General features: G+C 41.8%; 1 pseudogene; it reads right to left on the bottom strand.

Annotated features, from left to right (window-relative positions):
- Positions 1-27906, bottom strand: LOC145352880 (protein CDV3 homolog; annotated as a pseudogene).
- Positions 27907-28000: the final 94 nt, after the last annotated feature.

Raw genomic sequence — 28000 nt, 5'->3', positions numbered from 1 at the left:
TTACTGCTCCCCAAGAGCAAACTGGTTGCCAAGTTCCAGCTGAATGGAATGACTTTTAGATCAATCCTCTCCGGCTGTTTTTGTATTTCATCATCTCAAAGATCTGTTCCATTTCTTTATCTTTTCTGGTTTCTACATGCTTTGCACAAGCTTGTAAGGATGGAAAGTGTGGTTTATTGTAAATCTCTGGTGGTGCTTGTGATTGTGTTCTTCTCAGATTACCCCATCTGGTTGCAGATTTATAAATGCCAGGTAGCTTTAATTCTGGGAATTCTGGAACCACAGCGATAGGTGCTGGTGCTGGAGTTATCTTGTTCCAGGGCGCCACCTGTCCTGTCTCCTTCTCTATACAAGATTGTCTTCACCTTGATCTTCTTTAATCCTTCTCATCGTCTTCTTCCTCTCCTCCATCACTGATTTGTAAGGCATGTATTTAACTTCCGAGCAGCTCTGGCTGACTCCCAGTCCTTCCTGCTCCATCCTGTCCCTGTCAGTCACCAGGCTGGGATGGCCACGAGTGTCAGGCTCCAATCCAGTCATGACTCCATGTCTGAGCTGCTCCAGGTCAACTTCCTTTTGCTCAAGTTACCCTCATTCCATTCTTCATCCTCCTTGACCTGCTCCTGTTGGAGATCCTCACTCTCGCTCTTCGACACCCACTGTTTCTCCTTCAGTTTCTTGGGTATTCCAGGGATCGATACTGGCACAAAATCAGCAGGAGCCGCTGCTGTTAATGTGTGGGAGATGGCAATGGCAGTGGCAGCGGGCAGGGATGGGTCTGCATGAGGGTCGGGGGCCTCGGTCAACACCATCACACTGGCCAGCCGAGTGGGAAGTGCTACCTTGGGCACTTTGGTTTTGTCTTTCTTCTTCTTGACTCTTTTTTGGCCAAGAGATCATTGAGGCTATTGTCATCCCGCTTGGCATGCTGGGTTGGGAGTCGGGACTGGGCTGAAGCCAGACACTCACTGCCATCCCGGCTTAGTGACTTTGCGACAGGGCAGCGCAGGAGGAGCTGGCCAGAGCTGTCTGGAGAAGGCCGGACAGAGGCATGGAAGCCAGAGACAGCATTGGCAGTGGATGGTCGAACCCCTTTTTGCCACCTAGGTTACTGGAATTGCCTGTCTGAAATCTTGCTGGGAGGTTGCAGCATCCACAACTTCCTGTCTGTGCCATTCTTTTTAGCAAATCAAATAAACTAAATCAAATAAACTGGTAGAGACAACCCTGGTAATTATAGACCAGTGAGCTTTACTTCTGTTGTGGGCAAAGTTTTGGAAAGGATTATAAGAGATAGGGTTTATAATAATCTAGAAAGGAACAATTTGATTAGGATGGTTTTGTGAAGGGTAGGTCATGCCTCACAAACCTTATTGAGTTCTTTGAGAAGATGACCGAAGAGGTGGATGAGGGGAAGGCAGTTGATGTCGTGTACATGATGTTGTAGGTAAAGATAATACCTCGAAATCTGATAGTGAGTCAAAATACAGTGGTTTTTATTCCAAAGCTTTGGGGAGAAGCTGGCTCCAATTAAGGCTTACCCGACTTCTCATAGAACACAAACACAAGTGGGTATTTATACATTATGAGTCCAGAAGGAATCACGATTCAAAGTTCCAATTCCTGCCAGACCTCCAGTTCTTCCTTCCTGGGTGGTGATGCAGCCCCAGAGTTAATCAGAAATTACAGTCCTGCAGTCAGGATACAGGAACCTCTTCTGCGGCACTACTGGCATCCCTTCTTGTGCGATTGTGGCTGTCCCAGCAGGACCCTTCCTGTTAAAAGCTGGTATTGTAAACTACCATCTGGGTAACGATATCCCACTAATACAAACAGGTAGGATTTGCAAAGTCTACAAAGTAATAGTCACATTTAACTATCAGCTGTTATAAAAACGAGAGTTAAAGTATGTGAAACATGAACAAATGACAAATTATTGCCAGGAACAGTATAAGCAGTATAAGCTTGAGAAGATCAGTCATGGGAAAGGGTTATGTTTGTGACATATTCTAGGTACAAAATCCATTAACCCTTTCCCTTCAGGAACAAAATGCATTCAGCTTTTCCCTACTTCAATGAATTTTTGTAAAGCGTTTGATAAGGTTCCCCGTGCTAAGCTATTGCAGAAGATATGGAGGCATGGGATTGAGGGTGATTTAGCAGTTTCGATCAGAAATTGGCTAGCTGCAATAGGGCAGAGAGTGGTGTTTGATGGGAAATGTTCATCCTGGAGTTCAGTTACTTGTGGTGTGCCACAAGGATCTGTTTTGGGGCCATTGCTGTTTGTCATTTTTATAAATGACCTGGATGAGGGCGTAGAAGAATGGGTTAGTAAATTTGCAGATGACGCTAAAGTTGGTGGAGTTGTGGACAGTGTGGAAGGATGTTGCAGGTTACAGAGGGACATAGATGAGCTGCAGAGCTGGGCTGAGAGGTGGCAAATGGCATTTATTGTGGAAAAGTGTGAAGTGATTCACTTTGGAAGGAGTAACAGGAATACAGAGTACTGGGCTAATGGTAAGTTACTTGGTAATGTGGTTGAGCAGAGAAATCACGGTGTCCATATCCGTGAAAGTTGGCATCCAGGTTGAAAGGGGTGTTAAGAAGGCGTACGGTGTGTTAGCTTTTATTGGTAGAGGGATTGAGTTTAGGAGCCATGAGGTCATGTTGCAGCGGTACGAAACTCTGGCATGGCTGCACTTGGAGTCTTGCATTCCAAGTTCTGGTTGCCGCATTATAGGAAGGATGTGGAAGCATTGGAAAGGGTGCAGAGGAGATTTACCAGGCCTGGTATGGTGGGAAGGTCTTATGAGGGAAGATTGAGGGATTTGAGCTGTTTTTGTCAGAAAGAAAAAGGTTGAGAGGTGACTTAATAGAAACATATAAGATGATCAGAGGATGATAGGGTAAACAGTGGGAAGTTTTTTCCCAAGTCGGAGGTGTTGAACACAAGGGGTCACAAGTTCAAGGTGAGGGGGGCAAGGTTCAACACAGATGTCAGGGGAACGTATTTTACACAGAGGGTGGTGGGGGCCTGGAATGCACTGCCAAGCAAGGTGGTTGAGGCTGACACGCTGGGATCATTTAAAGCTTATCTAGATAGCCACATGAACAGTCTGGGAGTAGAGGGACACAAATGAATTGTCCAGTTGGGCTCATGAGCGGTGCGGACTTGGAGGACTGAAGAGCCTGTTCCTGTGCTGTATTGTTCTTTGTTTTTTTTTTGTTTTGTTGTTGATTGGATAAGGTGAACCTTTTGCCTCGGATGGAGATGGGTAGCACGAGGGGACATAGCTTTAAATTGAAGGGTGATAGATGTAGGACAGATGTCAGAGGTAGGGTCTTTACTCAGAGAGTAGTAAGGGCGTGGAATGCCCTGTTTGCAACAGAAGTGGATTCGCCAAAAGTAAGGATATTTAAATGGTCATTGAATAAACATATGGATGATTTTGGAATAGTGTAGGTTAGATGGCCTTTAGATAGGTTTCACAGGATGGCACAACATGGCGGGCCGAAGGGCCTGTACTGCGCTGTAATGTTCTATGTTCTAAACTGAGGGACAAAGTAGAAGAGGCAGCCATTAAAGGACCAGTGGGAGGATCTCCTAAAACAAAAAACAAAATGTAAAGGAAATTTAAAATATCAAACCAAAATGTGATTAAAGGAATAAATAAAACATCCCAGTCCCTGCAGGCTCCCATTTGTTGCCAATGCACACTACAACTTAAGCCCCAGGGATTGAGAAAAATGTGACTTTAATTTGAGCCCTGTGCTCTATGGGGACTCAGCCAATCAGAATCTGATGCTGCTAATACAGAGCTATTAGGCTCTGATTAGTGCTTCCACAGCCACCAGCTAGTGTGGGGCTTTTCTACTGGTTGGGTTCTGTGCCTAGTCATGGTGTGTTTTATTGCAAGTTTGCCTGTGTACAAGTTACAGTCTAATGAAATTCAGGAAAAGCTGCTACAATGGTGAATGAGTTAGGTGTAGACAATACTTTGAGGTATGAGTGTTAACCTGGGAATTTCTCTGCTAAGATTTTCTTGAGCTATAGTTTATAGAGTAATAGTCAGACTCTGTTTATGCAGAACTTTCAAGTTCTAAGACAAACAGTTTTGGCCACCACAAAGTGCTAACTTGAGAATTTTCTGCTTCTTATACCATTTTTCAGCTCCTGGTAGCTGATAATTGTTCAAAAGCATTAATTGATGGGTATAAAAGATTTTATCCCTCTCAATGGGGACAATGGTTTTAGGAAGGGTAAATATTTTGTTAAATATGTAGTTGAATTAGTGAAACTATTTAATACAAGTACAGATAACAGTTGTGATATTTTTATACCTAAAATTGAATAAGTTAATTACAATGCAGATGACACAGATGACGTATTACAGCTGTAGCATATGGGTGCTAGTGAGTAATCTGTTGTAAATACAGGAGGAGACGATAGTGTAATGGTAGTGTTTGGGCTAGTAATTCAGAGATTCAAGATAATGTTCTGGTGGCCCAGTGTTCAAATAGCAGCTGGTGGAATTTTAATTCAATTAATAAACTGGTGATGGAATTATCATCAAGCCATCTGGTTTTTGGGAAAGGGAACCTAACATTCCTTACATGTGACTCCAGGCCCATACTAATGTAACACTTAGGGGTGACACGGTGGTATAGTGGTTAGCACTGTTGCCTCAATGCCAGGGACTTGGGTACAATTCCAGCCTCTGGTGACTGTGTAACATTTGCACATTCTCCCCATGTCTGTGTGGGTTTCATCTGGGTACTCCAGTTTCCTCCCACAGTCCAAAGATGTTTGGGTTAGATTGATTGGCCATGCCAACATTGACCTTGGTGTCTGGGCAATTAGCAGGGCAAATATATGGGGTTACGGGAATAGGGCCAGGGTGGGATTGTGGCTGGTGCAGTCTCAATGGGGCCAAGTGGCCTCATTCTGCATGGCAGGGATTCTATGATTCTCTCAAGGGGCAAATAGGGCTGGGTAACAATGGCCTATCTAGCAATGCCCATATCCCATAAAGGATTAATTTAAAAATGTGTGTAGCTTGAAAAACACTTGGTTTTGATGAGTTGGAGTCTGAGTTTTGGATACTGAAAGGCATACTGAGCACTTTGTCACACCCTTAGATGAGATACTCCTGACTTGATCTGTGATCAAGAACAAAAGGGTGTGATTGCAAGGGATGTAAGCATGGAGATTCAGAAGATGCTGATGGATTGTCCAACAGGTTTGGCGTTCTTGAAGTTTGTGTGGATGAGAGCAGCGATTGCATCAAGGATGAGCAAACTGACAATGGTATCGTGTTGCAAGGATCTGTTCAAATGGTGGGAAATGTAGTTGTATTAGGGGACAGTATAGTTAGGGTATTGGATACTATTCTCTGTAGCTGAGAACACAAGCCCTGAAAACTGGGTATTGCCTGCCCAGGATTAAGGACATCTTTTGTCATCTTGAAAGGAAGCGGGCATGGGAGGCAGAAAGATCGAGTTGTGATCCATATAATTTAAAGTGAAAAGGCAGGGAAGGGATGAAGGTAATGACAAGCTGTGATTATACCTTTTGGACAGGGCATCGGACAAGAAGGCAATGTAATTGTTGTGGGAGACTTTAATCTTCATGTGAACTGGACCAATCAAATTAACAAAGGTGGTCTGAAAGATGAGTTTTTGGAATATTTTTGAAGTAATTTCATAGAAATCATAGAAAATGGAGCAACATGTTGGGGAACCAATTAATGATAAAGTTATTTTAGCATATTGTGCACTATTAGATCCAATGAGGGTTGGTTAATTAGTTACCTCATAATAAAAGGTCCACTGGAAAATATTTATCAAAATACACTTGAGTTCCCCATTTAAAAGTTTGAAAAATAAATGTTCCAATCACAAGCAAGAATCTTAAACAGAAACTAAGCCTATGAAGGGCAAGCTAGCTAAAGTTGGGTGGGAACATAGACTGAAAGATTATGGCAGTAAATAAACAGTGGGAAATATTTAAACCATTCAAAATGTTCAATAGAAATACATTCCATTGAACATAAACTCAGTGAGAAAGATCCATCTTTGGCTTATTTAGGAAGTTAGGGATAGCATTAAATTAAAAAGATGCTGCGGGCGTAAGGTTGTGAGATTGCCTGGGATTGGAGGGCTGGCCTATGAAGGCTGTGGAATTGGTATGACCTAAGACAGAAGGAAGTTATCAGTGGCTATGGTTCTACTTGGAGACCAGTCATTAGTGATGTCCCACAACAATTTATGTTGGGGTCTATATTCAATGTGTACTGTATATTGAAACTTGTATAATTCTTGGGATGGTGAATTGAAGAATACAAGTAAAATCTGTCATGGGAATATAAACCTCTTGTGGTTGTTTATAGTTTTCCAAAATATCTCCTGTGATGGTATTTACTTATGGATAATTTCTGATTTTTTTTCCACTGCCACCCCCCCCCCCACCCCACCCCACCCCACCCCACCCACCCATCTCTCTCTCTCTATCTTTTTCTGTGCTGTATAATCTAGTACATTGTTTATTGCAAATATTACTACTTGATTCTGTTGAGCAGATACCAAAACTTTTGTGAAAGATTTTTGAAACAATGATGATAGCTGATGAAGAGAAATTTACTAGTGTTCATTATTCTATCTCTGCTTCTTTCAACTCTCTCTTCCCTGCTTGCTGTTTCCTTTATCTGTCTCTTGAGTGTTTCATCTCCCTCTTAAGTAAGTATGTGCCTTTATCTGTCTCCCCACTTTTGTGCCAGTTTATCTGACTGACTTTATCTATTTGCACTGTGTATGTTACACTTCCATTTTCCTCTCTCTATCATTTGAGTCTGTCATCCTTTTTCAATAGGCACACTAAACTGTTGGGAGAACAGTTAGTTAGCAGAATTGAATTGCAGTGAATACCCACAGAAGTGGAAAGGATCATATCCATGCAGGGACACTGAACAATATAAGCTGAAATGACCTACTGTGGTCAAATAAAGTTTGTGGTAGGAATGTATTGCAACCATGTATGGAAATGCTACTGAGGGTCTAATAAAGAAGGGGACTTGGCTCTCTAGTTGCTCTCTACAGAAGTGTGGAAGGTATCAGCATCTTGGGCTTTGCCTAAAGATCCAATCTTGGGGAGTACTGTAGAAGATGAGATATAATGACAAGGGTGTAAATTAAATTTGAGGACAGAGATGTAGTGTAGCTATGTAAGGATTGGGATGATGGACAAGCGCATCATAGTGTGGGATAGGATAATATAGCTGGATTTAGGAAAATTAGAGTCAGAGAGGTTTACAGCGTGGAAGTTGAAGTTTATGATGAATAGGGAGGGAGGACAGCAAAGAGGATATTTATTGTTTATGGAATGCGGGCATTGCTGACTAGATCAGCGTTCACTGTCCATCCCTAATTGCCCTTGAGAAGGTGGTGGTGAGCTGCTGCCTTGAACTGCTACAGTCTATGTGGTGTAGATATCAGCATTGTAGGTGTTAGGAAGGGAGTTCCAGGATTTTTGATCCAGGGAAAATGCAGGAATGATGATCTATTTTCAAGTTAACATAGTGAGTGATTTGAGAGGGAACTGAGGTGGAATTTGAGGTGGTGGTGTTCTCATCTATCTGCTGAACATGCAAGAAATAAAGGTAGATAACATACGGATAAAAAGGGTGCAATAGCAGTGAGACTGAAGTAAAGACAGAGATGAGCAGCCAAAATGTAGGAGTGCTTTTGGTGCTGGATAGGATGGAAGATTTAAAGGTCAACTCTGGATTAAACATGACATTGTGGTGCTTCATTAATACATAATTATATTGATAATTAATGTGCTACAAATTGAGAACATATAACAATGTTATTCTATCCCCATTTTCTTGAGCTGGATTTAATAGAAGCGAGGGGAGGGTGAGGTCTCACCTACCAGTTGAAGAACCAGTGGGAGCTCCATGTTGCCTCTTTTCATGTGAGGCCCACCAAATTGCCACTTAAGCACTTAACTAAAGCGCAGGGCCCCCAGGGAGCAAGTCCCAACTACTGAGGAGTTGCTTATCAATCAGAGACTGACAGCTTTATTGAACAGCAGTTCTGTTGGGCAAGTTAAAGCTGCCATTTCAACACCCAGCCAAGGCCTAGGTTTATGGCTGGATCCCAGACCACAAGTGAGCGATGGCAGCAATGAGGGTTGTGTGATGGGATATGCAGGGGAGGATAAAGGCAGGGATGTGGCTCCCAGCAGGCTCCCCCCACCTTCCCAGAGTCAGGTTGCTTGATCAGGCACTCATTGCACTCACTGCATGGTGAGTCCCCCACTCGCTGTAGGATTCGGGGACAGGATGAGGCCATTCATTGCCACTGCAGTCTTAATCAAAGTGGAGGTAGAAAGATGATAGGTTTCTCTGCCTATCACACACCTGCCTGACCAAATACTCTGTCAATTAGATGCAATTACAGTCAATTATTTCTGACACCATTACTTTTACATATTTATGTTTGACGTGGGCTTCCACCTTCACAGCTAGACCTAACCAGACTGCACTTGCATCAAAAGTCCAGCTGAAGCTATGAATTGAATTATTTGGTCACTTTGAAAGATCACTGGAACCTGAGTGTTGCCAGTTGACTTGGCCAATTACCAAGCCTGCTTGTATGAAGATTTTTGCCTGAATTTCCAAACCAACTCTTTATAAAGTTGGCTATTTGATGCATGCATAGTTCCATTGTGGATTTTCCACCAATTCAGCAATTATGTCATTTGAGGAGTTCCAGGTACTCACTTAAATCTGTCAGAAAGATGTTCACTCTGACATATTAGTCATGAAAGCAATAAGTTTTGGGTTCTATTTTAATGCAATAGTGACTTTGCTTATACATGTAGCTCACATGAGTAATGTTTTCCTATTACAGCAACTGATAGTGAAATGATAAAACTTTCAGAAACATTGTTTACCTGAGAACTTGCCTCAGTCGCCTGTTCTTTCATTCCAAGTTAAATGAATCCATTTATCATATTAACTCAGGAACAGATCTGTTGACATCCATCACAGATTGGTGCTCATGAAATTAAGTCAATTTAATCCAATGTGTCAGAGAATCCCACCAAAAATGAAGTATTTGAATTTTGGGCAATGTTCTCATGAGACAAAGGATGAACCATGGAATTATTATCTGACATTTCTTAATTCTCCCCCATCATTAAGTGGAATACAAAATTAGACTGTTGGCAGGGTTTCCATCTTTTTGGTTTGAATTTTGTTTAAGGATAACAAATTATCCATCTAGTGCATTTTATATTGGAAATAGAACCACTTAGTAAACTAAATGCAAAGGAAGTGCAATTACTGGAGCCAAAAAAGTTAGTCTGAATCATGTGAATAAGGAGCAGCAGTAGACTATTCAGCCTCTTTAGCCTGCTCTGTTAGTCAATAATATTATAACTGATCTGATAGTAACCTCAAATCTGCATCTCACCTACTCCCAATAATGTACCATCCACTTGCTTGCCAAGAATCTATCCACCTTTGCCTTAAGAATATTCAAAGACTTTGCTTCTTTTCAGGAAGAGAATTCCAAAGACCATTACCCATCAAAGTGAAAAATCTTTGCCTCATCTCCATTTTAAATGTGCAACTGCTTATTTTTAATAAGTGACACCTAGTTTTAGGTCCTCCCACAAGGGGAAACATACTCTCCTCATCCACCCTGTCAAGACCCCTCGGGAATTTGTATGTTTCAATTATTTTGCTGCTTACCCTTCTACACTTTGGTAGATAAAATCCCAGTCTATTCAATCTTTCCTTCTAAGACAATGTGCCCATTTCAATTATTATTCTGGTAAACCTTCTGAACTGTTTCCAATGCATTTACATCCCTCCTTAAATAAGACGACCACTACTGTATTCAATACCCCAAATGTGGTCTCACTAGTGCTCAGTATAAATGAAGCATAACCTCCAGACTTTAGTATTCAATTCCATTCACAATAAATATTCTGTAAGCTTTCCTAATTACTTGCTTTACCTTCATGTTAGCCTTTTGTGATTCATGCACAAGAAAACCCAGATCCCTCTGCACCTTGGAGCTCTGCAATCTCATGCCATTTAGACAACATGCTTTTTCATTCTTATTGCCAAACTGGACAATTTCACATTTTACCACATTATACTCCATTTGCCAGACCTTTGCCCACTTAATTATCTGTATATTTATGTAGTCTCCTTATGTCATCTTCACAACTTAATTTCCAATCTATCTATGGCATTCAACCCTTCAAACCCTTCATCCAAGTAATTCATCTAAATTGCAAACAGTTGAGGACCCAGCACTGATCTCGGTGGTACACAATTTGTTACGTCTTGACAATGTGGAAAAGACCCATTTATGCATACTCACTGTTTCCTGGTAACCAACCAATCTTTTACCACTATATACATTATTCCATATAACATGCACTTTCATTTTCTAAAGATGCGAACTTTAGAGTCATAGAATCACACAGCTGCAGCTGTGACCATCACTTGTTCTGCTGTCTTTAATGCGTTCTAATAAACTGTTCAATTATATATTTTATCAAACTTGCCACCAGTTGCTAGACTATTTCAAACCTCAGGAGTAGACTGTTTTTATCACTTACAAGATACCCACCAAATAACTACCTGCTTCTCCTTTAGTAAAGTAAGATCACTTCCTGAAGGCAAAAAAAAAGCATCTTTCCCTTCTTTCTTGAACTCTCCTAATTATCCAGCTCCCGGCACTCAAAGATGCACTTTTTGTAGTAAACCTTACCAAAGGCACCTCTTTTCCCTATGCACCAAATTTCCAAATATGCTCATTCTGTCTCTGTCTCATTCAATCCAAAGTCTCCACTCACTGACCTTGCATTTCCTCACACCAGTGCATGAATAGATTTGATGATGTGGTCTGGATGTTTTTGTTGATAATTGTTGCCCTTCATCTTCCATAGACATCAACATGCAGTCTTTTTCTAACACCTTAAACATTCATTTGGGGATATTATTAATTCAACTTTCCCAGAAGAAAAACAACCTTTTAAATGACACATTTCAAAATTTGAGTGGCCAAAGCAATTGCCATTTCACCTGTAGAAGAATTCTTGAAATTGTATTTCCTGTGATTGCTTCCTTCTTATTATTCTTGTTCCCTTTTGCTGCATGAAGGGTTTTTCAATTTATTTGGAGTCTTTGCCCAGTTCTATACGTTCCTGTTTATATTTGCAGAGAGCTAAGAGTGCCAGGTGAACTTTTGAATGATCTTGAGGTGTCCTTGCTTTCATAGAATCCCTGTAGTGGAGAAGGAGATCATTTGGCTCATCAAGTCTACGTCGACCACAATCCCATCCAGGTCCTATTCCCATAGTCCCACATATTTACCCTGCTAATCCCCTGACACTAGGGTCAATTTAGCATGGCCAATCAATCTAACCTGCACATCTTTGGACAGTGGAAGGAAACTGGAGCACTTGGAGGAAACCCACACAGACACAAGGAGAATGTACAGAATTTGCACAGACAGGGACCTGAGGCCAGAATTGAACCTGGGTCCAGCAATGCTAACCACCATACCACAGTGCCACCCTAATCAATTACATATACCTTGAAATTGTAAAGCGATTCATTTCTAAGAAAGATTCTGTTTCTTATTGAGGTTTATTCACCCTATATGGTGACTGTAGGAATGATTACTGTTGCATAAGGGAGAGATGATAGCGATGGCTCCCAATTTCACCGCTTTGTTGACCAGTAGGTTTCTCAGTCCTCCGGGATTGGCTGGAAGCCTTCAGGAATTGAAGGGGAAGGGAGTGCTGTGTGAAGCCCTGGAGAAATATCATAGGGAAATCAAAAACTCTTTTTGCCATTTTCACTAATAATTTCTCTTTGCCCGATTTATAAAAATATTGAAAATATTTGTGAAGAGTGATGTTTGGCTAGCAGTCAGGCATCATCCAATTGGATAATGAGCCTTTTTGCTTTGAAAAGGCAATGCACCACAGGAATGGATGTGTTGGCCAACTAATGGGTGGAGCATGGGGGTAAGTTAATGTGGTGGAACCTTTTAGGAATACAGTTAATTGTGGTTGGCAACCTTCGTGTTTCTTTTTGAAGGTTGTGCTTGTCAGGGAAGATAAATAAAGGGTTTTCTCATTCAATGTTTATTATTCGACAGTCAAATATATGCGTGACTGCACCAAATCTTGCAATCGTACAGATGCATAGAAATTCGAGGAAAGGTTGTGGTTATATAATTAATGTATGGCGTTTTAAGAATTCACTGTCACACTTCCTTTCCCCTGGGATGAAGAATTGTAATGATTCAGGCCCATAATTCTCTTTATCCGTAGAGAAAATGTCTGGAGGTTTAGGGAGATGGTTTCATGGTTATTTTATGTCTGAAATTGCAAACTTATTTGGTTCCAACCAAGCAAGATGCAAAAGCGAAGCCCTAGTATGATTTCTTGGGTAGTGAGGTCAAGGCCAACCCAAGTCCCTGCTTAAGATTGTTACTCCAGCAAGGTATCTTCCCTTGCTGGTCTTGATTCTTCTGTTTTGCCTGCTCCAAAAATGTGCCTCATTAAATCTCTGCATCAGAGATGATTGGCCTTGACACTCAATAGCTAGCCCCACCAAGAGCTCCCTCTCTACAAATGGAGAGTTCCCCCTTTCCATAAGACCATAAAACATAGATGTCTGCCCATCAAATCTGCTCCGCCATTCAATCATTGCTGATATTATTCCCATCCCCGTTATCCTGTCTTTTCCCCATTACCTTTGATCCCCCTATTAATCAAGAACCTATCTGTGTTGATCTTCAAGACACTCAATGACCTGGCCTCCACAGCCTCCTGCAACAAAGAATTCCACAGATTCACCACTCTCTCCTCCATCTGTTTTAAAGGATCACTGCTGTAGCCTCAGGTTAGGCCCTCTGGTTCCAATTTTTGCTACTAGTGGAAACATCCTCTCCACATCCACTCTATCCTGCAAGTTTCAGTAAGATCTGTCCCTTGCCCTTCTAAACCCCGAGTGCAGACCCAAAGTCCTCAAACATTCCTTGTATGACAAACTCTTCACTCCAGGGATTGTTCTTGTGAAGCTCCTCTGGATCTCTTCCAAGGCCAGCACATCCATTCTCAGAAATGGGGCCCAAAACTGCTCACAGTACTCCAAATGGGGTCTGACTAGAGCCTCATACAGCCTCAGAAGTACGTTCCTGCGCTTGTATTCTCGGCCTTTTGACATGAGTGCTAACATTGCATTTGCCAACTGCTGACTGAACCTACACGTTAACCTTAAGAGAATCTTGAACAAGGACTTTGTGTTTCTGATTTCCTAAGCGTCTTCCTATACCTCCATTCCTCCTCCCAATTTGCATAACCTCACTCTTTTCCACACTGTATTCCATCTGGCACTTCCTTGCCCACTCACCTAACCTGTCCAATTCCTTCTGCAGCTCACTTGCTTCCTCAATACCACCTGTCTCTCTACATATCTTTGTATCATCTGAAAACTTAGCAACAGCGCCTTCAGTTCCTTCCTCCAAATTGTTAATGTATATTGTGAAAAGTTGTGGTCCAGCACTGACACCTGAGGGACACCACTAGTCACCAGCTGCCACCCTGAAAAAGACCCCTTCATCCCCACTCTATGCCTTCTGCCAGTCAGCCAATCCTTTAACCATGCCACGATCTTGCCCTTAAGACCATGAGCACTTATTTAACAGTTTTCTATGTGGCATCTTGCAAAAGGCCTTCTAGAAATCTAAATAAATCACATCCACTGGTTCTCCTTTATCTACCTTTCTCATTACCTTGTCAAAGAACCCTAACAGATTTGCAATCTCACCTTTAATAATGGACTCTAAAATCTTGCCAATGACCAAAGGCCAGTTAGTCTGACTATCACTTCCCGTCTGCTGCCTCCCTCCCTTCTTAAACAGCAGTGTTACGTTTGTCCTCTGGTACCCTCCCTGCCTCCAGTGTTTCCTGAAAGCTCACCTGAAATGCTTCCCCAATTTCCTCAACTATCTCTTTTAGAATCCTGGGGTGTAGTCCAGCCAGTCTGGGTGACTTATCCACCTTCAGACTTTTCAGTTTCCCCAGAACCTTCTCCTTAATGATGGCCACTACACTCGCCTGTGCCCCTTGATTTTCCTGGAGCTCTGGCATCCCACTGGTGTCTTGCACCGTGAAGACTGATGCAAAGTAACTATCCAGTTCCTCTGTCATTGTTTTGTTTCCTATTATTACTTCTCCAGCCTCGTTTTCCAGTGGTCCAATGGCTATTTTGGTCTCTTACCTTTATATTGAAAGAAAAATGCTTCCTATCTTTTATATTACTGGCTGGCTTACACTCATATTTCATCATCTCCCTGCCCCCCTCCCATTGCTTTTTTGTTGTCTCTGGCTTTTCATTAATCCTTGCCACTTTAGCTTTTATGCTGTCCTTGACTTCCCTTGTCAGCCATGGATGCCTCGTCCTCCCCTTAGCATGTTCCCTCTTCCTTGGAATGAATTTCTGTTGTGCCTCCTGAGTAACACTCAAAACTCCTCACCATTGCTGTTCCACAGTCTTCCCTGCTAGGCTTCCTTTCCTATCAATTCCTCCCTCGTGTCTTTGTAGTTACCTTTCTATTTCGTTGTAACACCATTACATCTGATTCCAGCTTCTCCCCCTCAAACTGCAGGATAAATTCTGTCATTATTGTGGTCACTGCTCCTTAAGGGTTCCTTCATAAGTTTTCTAATCAAGTCTGCCTCATTACACATCATCAAATCCCAAATTGCCTGTTCCCTAGTAGGCTCTATCGCAAGTAACTCCAATAAAACAACTCTTAAACATTCCACAAATTCCTTTTCTTGGGATCCACTACCTACCTGATTTTCCCAGTCCACCTGCATATTGAAGTCCCCCATGATTATTGTAATATTGCCTTTTTTAGGTGCCTTTCCTATCTCCTGATTTATTTTTCTGTCCCACATCCTGATTACTGTTAGAGAATCTACAGAACTCCCATCAGAGTCTTTTTACCTTTTGTGATTCCTCAACTCTACCCACAGAGGTTCTGTGCCTTCAGATCCTATATCATTTCTTGCTATTGATTTAACTTCATTCCTCACTAACAATGCAACTCAGCCCCCTTTATCCATCTGTCTGCCCTTTTATCTCAATCTTATTGTCCCTGTGCTAATAAGCTCGTAGCTCAGATAAGGTAATAATCTCTGGATTATTACCTTTTTTGGTTCTGCTTTTTAATTTCGCTCCTAGTTGTTCGTACTCCCTTAGAACCCCTCTTCCTGTTCTACCTATGTCATTGATACCTACATGGACTATGATAACTAGACCGATACCCTCTCTCTCCAAGTTCTTCTGCAGCCCAGATGAGAGATCCTGAACCTGAGCACCAGGTAGGCAATACAACCTTTGGGATTCTCGATCCTGGACACAGAGAACAGTGTCAATGCCCCGAACTAGACTATCCCCAATTTCCTTTTTTCTCCCTCCACTTGAATGGCTCTCTATACCATGGTGCTGTGGTCAGTTTGCTCATCCTCCCTACAGTACCATACCTATCCACACAGGGAGCAAGAATCTCAAACATGTTGGACAATTTCAGGGGCTGAGGCTCCAGCAACCCTACCTCCTGGATCCCTCCGCCTGCCTCACTCGCACCCCCCTGTCCCTGTCCACTGGCCAAATTCATCGTACTTAATCTAAAGGGTGTGACTGCCTCTTGGAACACAGCGTCGAGGTATATCTCCCCCTACTTGAAATGTCTCAGCGTCTGAACCTCAGAACCCAGCTCATCCACTCTGACCCGGAATTCCTCAAGTAACCAACATTATTACAGACATGCTGACTGGGAACCACAATGGGGTCCACTAGTATCAAGCATGAAGAACACATCAGCTGACCCTCCATCTCTATTTTATTTAATTAGTTTTTAAATTTTTTATTTATATAAAAAATATTATATCTCCTTATTACCTCAGTCTCATGCAATATCTAACTGGCAATTTAAATGTGTCTTCAAATTGGCGCACTCCCTTGCTGCCTCTGTTGCCTTTTTCAGCTAACTCCGTTTTCATCCAACTCCAAAAGCACTCCTCAATCAGGCAGCACTCACTGTGCAGTCTTTCCCTCCCTCCCTACTGATCGTCCATCCCTTTGCACTGCCTAGTGGGCAGTGCCAGTGTCCCAGTATGGCACTGCACCCGCTATCTCCAACCATCTGGGGGCAGAGTGGTGGAGGGGGCTCAATGGCGAGGCATCACATCTGTAATCCTTGCCAGAGAGGACGTCCACCGATGAGGTTGGAAAGCTAAGTGAGGCTGGACAATTGCGTCCCAGCTCACTAATAGCATTTAAATGTGGATACATATATTTAAATCAGCCGTGCATATTTTCCAGCCATGGGGCTGATTACATCAGGAAAAATGGTCTGGCGTGTGTGATTCCTGTTTTATGCTACTCGAGCAGCAGGCACCTTTTCAAAAAAAAATTATTTCATGAGATGTGGGTGCTGTTGAATTTATTGCCCTTGAGGAGGCATTTAAGTCAACCACATTGCTATGGATCTAGCGAAGTAGGCCAGACCATGTAAGGATGGCAGATTCCCTTCCCTAAATCAGAGAACAACAGATCGATTTTTACGACAATTGTCAGTAGTTTCATGGTCATTGTTAGATTATTAATTCCAGATTTTTATTCCGAATTCAACATCTGCCATAGTGGGATTCAAGCCTGGATCCCCAGAGCATTACTCTCTGGGTCTCTGAATTACTAATCCAGTGACAATACCACTACACCAATGTCTTCCCATCTTGTTAATCATTAAGACTGTTTTCTTGAACATCCCTTTGTATTCCTACCTCACCCACCACCCAACACCACCCCCCCTCCATCCACACTAAAACTGTTATCCAGATATCTCAATCCCACTTCTAATACTGCTTTTTCAGCGCCAACCATCCCCTCCCTCCATCACCGCATGTGGAGGATGTCATCGTTGTGTAGGAAATTTCTTTGGGTTATCGGGGTTAGTGGAGGAGGATTGGGGCTGAAGGCTGCATGCTCCAAAGATGAGGCGGCAAGCAAAGAAGGCCAATAGGCCAGTGCCTATCTGTTTTGACCCTCCTGATTTTAATTGCCTATCCAAGGGTGCTTGCATGTTCAGTTGATATCTCCCTGCTGTGCCAGTCTCCCATTGGGACTGCAAACCACCAGAGCTGCCCTCCCTATGGGGAAATTAGCATTATCTTCATTAGATAGCAAACGCAGGAGTGATCAATTCGGAGACCACCTCTGGAAAAGCATCTGGCAAGTACAGGATGGGGACTTCCTTTGGTGCTGACATCAGGATCCTAAAGCCCATGTTAAAATCCTGCCTACCACTGCAGGTCACTGACCTTTCATCAGAGTTGATGGTGCATCTCTCTTTCTTTCTTTCTTATAGTTTGTCAGCAAGACCACAGCATTGATTATATCCTGAATGGCCAATAGGAAATATAAATCCTTCCTGACTTTGTTTCTTGAATGTACTGATAAATGGTTGGATAAATGATATGTTGGGAATCATTGAATTCAAGTATAGCAAGAGTTAAACCATTGGCAATTTTATTGCCACTTTATCTTGGCTGATTTACGATCTTCATCAATCTATCCCATTATCTTTGAAAATTAGAAATATTTAACAACTCTAATTTGGCTCATACATTTGGAGTGATTTTTTAAAAAAAGTGTAATTATGACAATTAGAGAGAAAAGCTTTCACTCCACCATTAAGTAGACTGTTGAAGCAAATTAGAGAAATTGCTTTGCAGCAAATAAGTGAATTTATAACTTGCGAGAGATGCTGGTAAGAACAGAAACTTGTAGCTTAGTTTTAACATGTAAGAATTTGTTTTTTATTTCTAACTTTACGAAACAGCATGTATTTAATTTTTGTTTTTATTTTCACCTAATTTCTTATCTAGGATGTACTGATTCATGGTGAAAGTATTACTTTTTCATTCATTCATGGCCATCCTTTATTGCCTATCCCTAGTTGCCCTTGAGGAAATGGCAATGAGCTGTCTTAGCAATTGATACGACTGAGTGGCTTGCTAGACCATTTCAGAGGGTGTTTGAGAGTCAACCACATTGCTGTAGCCCTGGAGTCACATGTAGGACAGACCAGGTAAGGATGGCACAGATTTTATTCCATAAAGGATATTAGTGAACCAGGAGGATTTTTCTGACAATCGACAATGGTTTCACGTTCATCAGTAGATTCTTAATTCCAGATATTTTTTAATTGAATTCAAATTCCATCACCTGCTGTGGCAGGATTCGAACCCAGGTCCTCAGAACATTAGCTGAATTTCTGGATTCAAAGTCTGAATTGTTGCAGCCACCTTCTAATATCCTACAGGCTCTATTTGATCCTAGCAATGGCTAAGAGATTCCTCTATGGTAATCTTTTTCTGACAATTGCTGCTTCACTTCAGTTATTACAGTTAATTTAACCACATTGCAACAAGCAATATGAAACATGTGGCATTAAATTCCAGGTGGAAACAACTTGCTGGAAGTTTGCCATCTTTTTGGTGATGTTAGATTTTCCTTCAGTAACAGATTAGATCCTGCATTACATCTCACGTTTATTGAATCAGATGATTGCTTTTGCATTATATTTTGTACATTATTTATTGTTGCCTCAGATGAATAATCAAATTCTGTTTTGCTTCAGTCAGGGAGGAAAGGCAGATTTGATCTTAAATTGTTCATTTATTTCTATTTCTAGTGTGGTCTTTAGCTGCATTCCATTCATCTCCTCTCCTCTCCAAACTAGCCACTGGAACGATTATTTGGGATATCTTCCACTATCTATACTTATTTTGTTATGACATATATTCTATTTTTACAATGTTTATACAAATATTTTACTTCGGGTGCTTGATCATTGAGTTAATGAGCTCCTTTTGTAATCATCACTGCCATGATGTTTTTCCATGAAGGGGTTGCATACTGTTCTGGAGATGTCTCCAGTCAGGTTTGTTACAGATGGGAGATGATGTGGGGTAACTTTTCTCACCTAGTCTGACTGCAACAAGTTGCATTTTATAAGAAGCATTTTAACCTCTTGAATGTTGTAATTTTAAAGAATAGAAGTGAACAATTTTATAAGCTTTAAAAAAGCATAACGTTTGTTTTTAAGAACATCTAAAATGTAATCTTGAGGCTCAATCCTCATACTGATATACACACAAAATAGAAAGACGTGCTAGTTAGGTGCATTGGCCATGCTAAGTTCTCCCTCAGTGTACCCGAACAGCGTTGGAATGGGGCAACTGGGGGATTTTAACAGTAACTTCATTGCAGTGTTAATCTAAGCCTACATTTATTTATTAATAAATAAATCTAAACTTAGGTCAGATAAATATAAATTCAAGCTCATGAGAGAATGAAGTGAAAGAGAATAGGGAATGAGAAGTAAAGTCCCTATTTCAAACATATTTTATCAAAATATTAATGTATAATATTAATATGGTAATAAAACATCACTAATGTAACATTACTGTATTAATGTTATAAGCAGGCTGAAACTTTAGTTGCTGCAGGGGGCCTTAAATTTCCTAGACTTACCACCCACAAGAAGACTCTATCTAATGTGCCATGCTGTGCCCAAAAGATTCCATTATTTTAATGGTGCCATCTTTTAATAATTTGCTTAACAGCTTACTGTATGTGTTATTATGTTAGTAGTATGCATGTTGAAGATTGGGGTAATTACATCAAAAAAAAAGTGATGCCAAAATAGTTCTTCAAAATTTAACGGATTTAAGAATTCCCATGTTTTTTTTTAAAAGGGCAATTAATTTGTGGCATTGTCCCTTTTTATATTTGCATCTTGGTCAGAACTATTATACGGAAATACCTTGTGCCCTGGATTTTCAGCATGATGGAAAACCTCGCTACTGTGCCTCCATTGTGATTTATTGGAAAATCGCTGGCACCGTTCCACGATTTTCTGATGTTGTGTAAAGTTATGGTTGTCAATGAGATGTGGCAGAGATAATTTTAGGCAAGATTATCCTCAATGTTCTACTCATTAAAATGATGACAGTAAATAAATTGGAAGTGCCTCATATTAAACATGTAAAGATACAATTACCATGACATTTGAGATGCAGATCCTGGGACCAGAGTCTCAGACACTTGAGATTTTATTAATGTTGTTTTTCATGTCAACTAGTTGCCATGAATAATATTTTTTTAATCTTGGTAACTTTTTTATATTGCGTTTGTCGGGTGACATACAGTCTGACTTCAGTGAATAATTATATCTCAGCATAGTAGAGTTGAGATGAAAGTAAAGTCTTACTGACCTTAATCTCAAATTTAACAGATATAGGAAACCTAATTTTTTTTAACCAAAATGCAAGGCCACAATGTTGAAATACATTCAATAATTATATATCCATCCTTTTGAGTTTGATGTTGCATTTCTCTTAGGTGTTGACTCTCTCTTTTTTGTCATCTTCAAATTTAAAAATTGTTTTCATTCTAAATCTAGACTTGCTGAGTTATAAACTGCAGCCTGCTCTCCTTGGGACCCCAACTTCCACCTCTGTAAAGTCGAATCAGTACCCTTTCTCCCAACTCCTTGATTTCTGTCTTGCAACCAGACAATCCTCATGGTCTGGTTTTAAGACTTTTATTCTATAAGACCAAAAGACAGCAGAATTAGGCCACTGGCCTATCGAGTCTGCTCCACCATTCAATCATGGCTGATACTTTTCTCATCCCCATTCTCCTGCCTTTTCCCCATAACCTCGATCCCCTTATTAAAGCCCTTTGAGGAATCTAGGCACATTACATCTACCTTTTTGAAAAATTTCAGCAAGCCTGGCTTAATAGCTTTTTGATTTGAAATTATGTCGTCTATTCATCACTTAGTTCCGTATTTCTGGATTCTAGACATTTTTCTATTTTCTCCTTTTAGTAAAGATTCCCTTTATTCTTCGTTAATGAGGTTAAATGACTGGACATGTTCTGTTGCCATCCTTGAATATAGATTAACTATTCAATAGTCTTCATTGATTTTTAATTAATTTACCTGTAGAATATTTTAATATTTTGTATTGTGTTCTTTGATCATTTAATGTCATAGTTCCTTTTTACCCTCCTATTTTTGAATTCTCCCTTTGTCACGGTCCTACCTGCCGTCCATGTACTTAGTATATTTTTTTCCTTCTCCTGAATTTTCCCTTATCTCATTCCTATATTTCTCATTGGGTTGCAGTGTGTTTTTGTTGCCTGGTGGAATATGCCTTTTCCACGGTTTTGTTGAACACTTAAACAGCACAACAGATGTTGGGAATCTGAACTGATAACAGAAAATGTAGGAAATACACAGCAGGTCAGGCAGCATCTGTGGACAGAGTTAATGGGATGGATTTTAGGAAGGATTCCAGAACCATTTAAAAATGGTGGGCAAGACCTAATTATCGTCCCTATTCGTGGCAACCCTAATTTTAACTAGACTAAGATAAGAGTGTGAGTAGCAAGCCTGCGCCTGACTCATGACCTGCCACTTTCATTATGGGGATAGACATCACCTAGCACCATGCTATCCCAGCTATCTTCACAGCAACAAAACCCCAGGATGATATTCAGACTGACTGCTAAGTGGCCAGGAACATTTGAACCACACAAATGCAAAGTCGTAAACATTGTCAATGCAGGAGACTTTAATCACTTCGTCTTGACATTCAATGAGAAAAACCATTGCTCAGCAATGCACAAGCAACATTCTAAGGGTTCCATTGATCAAAAGGCTAACTAGACCAGACAAATAAATACTGTGGCCAGAAGAACAATTCAAAGGTGCAGTAAACAACTTGCCTCCTGACGACTCAGACTTTCCACCCCCTACAAGGCACATGTCTCTTATAGTGCAGAGGCTATCTTCAGAACACCACCTCTACTTTGCCAGGATGAATACAGCTCTAATAAAACTCAAAGCTTGAAACCATCCAGGACAAAGCAGCCTGTAGATTAACATCCCGTTGCTACCTTTAAATGCTTGCTGCTTCCACCACTGGTGTACTGTGACAGCAGTGTCTTACACAAGTCACGTCAAATTGCCAAGGCTTCTTTGACAGCAACACAAACTCCATCACCTAGAAGAATAAGGTGGTGAGTGACTGGAATCGGCTGCTGTCGGTGGTGGTAGAGGCAAACTCGCTGGGGTCTTTTAACAGATTCTGGATGACTACCTGGGATTGAGAGTTATAGATAAGCCTGGTAGGTATGGATATGATCGGCGCAACTTGTGGGCCGAAGGGCCTGATTGTGCTGTCGTGTTCCATGTTAACAAGAGCAGTGGGCCAATGGGAACACCACTATCTGCAAATTCCCTTCCAAGTTCCTTCCCGTTGGGAATGTATAGCCTGCTGTTCCTTTATGATGTTGTATCAAAGTTCTGGAAAACTCTAGCTAACAGCTAGAGTTTTGCCACCACCATCTCTCAGGCAGTCTGGAATGGACAATTAATGCTGGCTCCAAATTGACGTGAATGAATAAGCATTCACGTGCTGCAAAATTGCATGGCAGGTTATATAGAGGGCATATGAGAAACTTGGGGAAAAATTCATAATTTGTAAAGACTTGGAATACTGAGTTCCTGCTTGAATCCACAATCAGCCCATTGGGTACAGTTGCAAATATAAGTATATGTTTAAGGAGTACTACGTGGACTATCTGTTTAATAAACCTGTGACACCTGACTTCAATGTTTAATAAACTTGATTTGAGAAGGCAAAAACTAAGACTTTCTCTAGTATGTAGAAATATAAAATTGTTGCACAAACTTGTATTGATTGAATAAGGTTGTTGATGGACAATACTATTTTAAAATTCAGAATGAGTTATATGGCTTGGGTTAATTAGATTCCTCCCCTTACACCTCCAACTGCCAGATAATAGGCTTAATTGGTGTTTAAAACAGTTACTGCTGTGCTAACGTACTTGTAAACTGGAATCATTGCAACAAAAGCAGCCATTTAACTATGATTGCTTCTTGCTGCACGGCATAAAAATTTGCAACAGTGTGATAATAACTCCTTGAGACAGAAGCAACTCAAAGGTTCATTAATGTCAGGAATTGAAATTAATTCCTAAAGAGAACTACTTAGAAAATTGGGTTTTGAAGTGTAAAACATGGGGAAAGCTATAGAGATGGGAAGATTTAGGGAAGTGAACGCAGGCTTTAAAAAGGGTAGCATAGTGATTAGTACTGCTGGCTCATAGCACCAAGGATGTGAGTTCAATTCCAGCCTTGGATGACTGTGGACTTTGCACATTCTCCCCATGTCTGCATGGGTTTCCTCTCTAGGTCCTCCAGTTTCCTCCACATTTCAAAGATGTGCAGGTTAGGTGGGTTAGTCATGCTAAATTGCACCCCCCCCCCCTTTGGTGTCAGGGAGATTAGCAGGATGTGTGGGGTTATAGGGATAGAGCCTCAGTTGGATTGTTGGCAGTGCTGGGCCAATAGGCTGAATGGCTTCCTTCTGCACTATATGGAATCTCTTTTCATAGAGATCATATAATCTTTACGGAGTCCAGGTACAGGTACTGGTACTTCTGCAGTGTTACATGAAATTAAAATGTGAACTTCTGACAGAATTGGAATACGTAACTTTGTCGAGTTAGTTTTCGCAAAACCAATGAAGAATGTTGGAAATGTTGTCAACGACACTGTTCAAAGAACAGCACAGCACGGGAAACAGGCCGTTCGGCCCAATGAACCCACGCTGCCATTTTAACATTGTGAGTTCCCCATTCTACCCATGACCCTTGTCGACGCTTATGGCACTCCACATTGGAAACCAGATTGAGGGGAGACTAATTTAGGGACAATTTGTTACACCAATCAGCCTAAGACCACATCTTTGGGGTGTGGGAGGAAACTGGAGCACTCGGAGAAAACCCACGCAAGCACAGGAAGAATGCGCAAACTCCCACAGACACCGGCCCAAATCCATGTATCTGCACAGCAAACAGTGATAGGCACTGAGCTGTCGTGTTGCCCATCAGCTGGTCCAGTTCACAGATAGATAGATGCTCGTTAAAATTGTACTCTTGTTTAAGGATTATGATGAGGCACTTTGTGGAATTTTGCAATGTTGAAGGCAATATACGAGAGCTCTATCCTACTGCTACAGAGTGAGAGGGAGGAAGGGATGTGACCCCCTCTTTTTAAGGCAATAGGTTGGTGAGGTGGCAGCTGATTGAGGTGGGGTAGTCGGGTCTGGCCATGGATGGGGTGTTTGGGAGTTTTAGGTCTGGTCGGAAGGGTGAAGTAATTTTATGATTGGGCAGAGGATGTCAATTGTAAAGTTTCCAACGTTGGATCAAGATTTTCAGTCCAATGTTTGCTGGGTAACTGTTCAGGAAGCAACGTGATCTGTCTAAAATCTCTAATTCTAGCTCAAGAGTTGAAGATATTCACAGAGGGTTCCAGAAAACAGAGGAAATTGTCTTTCGGAAGTTGAAATTTCCTTGGTAATTATGGTGGTCCATGCATCAGGATGGGATCTGAGGCACATCTTCTGTCATACATCTGGAGACGAGAAGATTTGAACTGTCTCTGGAGCGAGATTGGAACCCATAACCTTCTGAATTAGAGGTGAGACAGCACTTAGTAAACTATGCTTGGCACATAAGAACATAAGAAATAGGAGCAGGAGTAGGCCAACTAGCCCTTCGAGCCTGCCCCGCCATTCAATAAGATCATGGCTGATCTGTCGTGGCTCAGTTCCACATTCCTGCCCTCTCCCCATAACCCTTAATCCCCTCGCTTATCAAAAACCCATCAACTCGTGTCTTAAAAATATTTAGCGAGGTAGCCTCCACCACTTCAACGGGCAGAGAATTCCACAGATTCACCACCCTTTGAGTGAAGAAGTTCCTCCTCAACTCTGTTCTAAACCGCACCCCCCCTTTATCTTGAGGCTGTGCCCCCTAGTCCTACTATCCTTTCTGAGCGGGAAGAGTCTCTCCACCTCTATCCTATCCATCCCATTCATCATCTTATACGTCTCAATGAGATTTCTCCTCATTCTTCTAAACTCTAACGAGTACAAGCCTAATTTATTCAGCCTCTCCTCATAGCTCAACCCCCTCAACTCCGGTATCAGCCTAGTAAACCTCCTCTGCACTCCCTCCAAGGCCAAAATATCCTTGCGTAAGTACGGCGCCCAAAACTGCACACAGTACTCCAGCTGCGGCCTCACCAATGCCCTATACAGCTGCAGCAAGACCTCCCTACTTTTATATTCAATGCCCCTCGCTATGAAGGCCAGCATCCCATTCGCCTTCCTGACCACCTGCTGCACCTGCAAGCTGGGTTTTTGCGACTCATGCACAAGGACTCCGAGGTCCCTCTGCACCGTCGCCTGCTGCAGTTTTTCTCCACGTAAGTAATAATCCTTCCTACCATTATTCCTACCAAAGTGGACCACCTCGCACTTGCCAACATTAAATTCCATTTGCCATTTCCTGGCCCATTCGCCCAGCCTATCTAGATCCTTCTGTAGACTCTCCCCACCCTCTGCACAATTTGCCTTTCCACCAATTTTGGTGTCATCAGCAAATTTCGACACCCTACACTCGGCTCCCTCCTCCAGATCATCTATATAAATGGTAAAAAAGCTGAGGCCCCAGCACCGACCCCTGGGGCACTCCACTAGTCACCATCCGCCAATCCGAATAGCACCCATTGACCCCCACTCTCTGCCTCCTATCTGACAACCAATCCTCTATCCACGCTAACACCCTACCCCCAACTCCATGCCCCCTGACCTTCTGCAATAACCTCTTGTGAGGTACCTTGTCAAACGCCTTCTGAAAATCCAGAAAGACCACATCCACTGGCTCTCCTCTATCCACCGCCCAAGACACATCCTCCTAGAACTCCAGTAAATTTGTCAGACACGACTTCCCTTTAAGGAAACCGTGCTGCGTCTGCTCTATCAAGCAGTTCCCCTCAAGATGCCTCGCTATTTCCTCCTTGATGACAGATTCTAACATTTTACCTACAACAGACGTTAAACTAACCGGCCTATAATTCCCCGCCTTTTGCCTGGCACCCTTCTTAAACAACGGCGTAACATTAGCCGTTTTCCAATCTTCCGGCACTTCCCCGGAATCCAGCGACGTCTGGAAAATAACCACCAAGGCATCCACTATCACCTCCGCCATTTCTTTCAGAACCCTCGGATGCATTCCATCCGGTCCTGGGGACTTGTCCACAATCAGCCCCTCCAGTCTGTCGAGCACCACCTCTCTAGTAACAGTAATGTCATTGAGACCCTCCAGTCCTACCACCTTTCCATCTCTAACACCCGGCAAATTATTCACGTTCTCCTCTGTGAAGACCGAAACAAAAAAGTTATTCAAGTCCTCAGCCATTTCCCCATCCCCGACCACTAAGTCCCCCTTCTCAACCTCTAAGGGACCAATGTTCACCCTAGCCAGCCTCTTCCTTTTTATATATTTATAAAAACTGTTATCGTTTGTTCTCCAGCTTATTCCAGATCTGTGACCAAAATTGATTTGAAGTAGATAATTTACCAAGAAGTCTGGTACCATGGAAGTTCAAACTATCAATGAATAATATGTTTTGATCTGTTATTTGATCCAGGCTCTGGTGACTAACGATTTGCAGTGTGTCATTTAGTTTTTCAAGGAAACATCTACACTGCTATACATACATTCAGTACCATTTTATACAAGCATATTTTAATATAATGAGCCTTGCATATTATGGCCAAAGGGAAAGAATCTAGGAATCCAACTGTTTTATTCGAGTCTTGATATGATTACATTATTGGTCTTTCTATATACAAATTTAACTCTGTTGACTGAAAACTATTTAACCATTTCTCATGTCAGAGATTCTCCAAAAACAAGTCGTAAATGTCCATTTCTTGAGGGGAAAAAAAAACAAAAAAAAGACTTCTTGTGGAAAACTCATAAAAATGCCTGTCAGGAATGCAATGTTAAAACTGAGTGCTTATGATTTGAAAATACAATGTAAGGAGATGAACAGAAGGCTCAAATCCAGTAATCATTGATGCAAATTTAAAGGAGCATCTTCTGCCGTTTCCACCATCTCCGGCATTATGCCACTGCTCAACACATCGTCGTCGTCGTCCTCCTCCAACCCTCCCCTGCCTCGTCAGCATTTTGCAGGGATTATTCTCTCCAGGATATCCTATGCCTCTCCCCTATTCCACCCAACACCTCACCCCCTGCCCACTACACCTTCTCATGCAATTGTAGAAGGTTCAACGCCTGCCCTTTTACCTTCTCCCTGCTCACAATCCAAGATCTTAAACACCCTTTCAGGTGAAGCAACACTTCACGTGCACCCCCTTCAACCTGGGAGCAGCAAATGCAATAGACCAATATGGTCTATTCTTACATCAGAGAGACCAAACGCAGACTGGGTGACCGCTCTGCTGAATACTTTTGGTCTGTCCACAGACAGGACCTAGATCTTCCTGTCATTTGCCACTACAACATATTACCCTGCTCTCCTGTCTACATGTCTGTCCTTGGCCTTTTGCAATGTTCTAGTGACCTCCAACGCAAACTGGAGGAACAGCACCTCATCTTCTGATTGAGCACTTCACAGCCTTCCAGAATGAACATTGAGTTCAACCATTTCGGAGCATGAACTCTTTGCCCCTCCACCCAGCTCCCTATCCTCACTTCCATTTATTTCATTCTGCTGCTTCTTTCCATCTCCTTCATCCACTTCTATCATCCTTCTTTCTCTCTTCTGTTTTTGCACTTCTCCATTCCTGTTTTCCTTCAGGGCAACTGCCTTAACCATCTGTACCTCTGTTTGCCATTCACACGTTCTAATCACTCAATGGCCACTTTTAACACCTCTCTCAATCTTCTTTATCCTTATTTACATTCCCTTC

This window comes from Carcharhinus amblyrhynchos, chromosome 15 (genome assembly GCF_965287045.1).
Source record: "Carcharhinus amblyrhynchos chromosome 15, sCarAmb.v2.hapA, whole genome shotgun sequence".
NCBI classification, from domain to species: domain Eukaryota; kingdom Metazoa; phylum Chordata; class Chondrichthyes; order Carcharhiniformes; family Carcharhinidae; genus Carcharhinus; species Carcharhinus amblyrhynchos.
The sequence above is the reverse complement of the archived record's forward strand: the minus strand, read 5'-3'. Positions and strand labels throughout refer to the sequence as shown.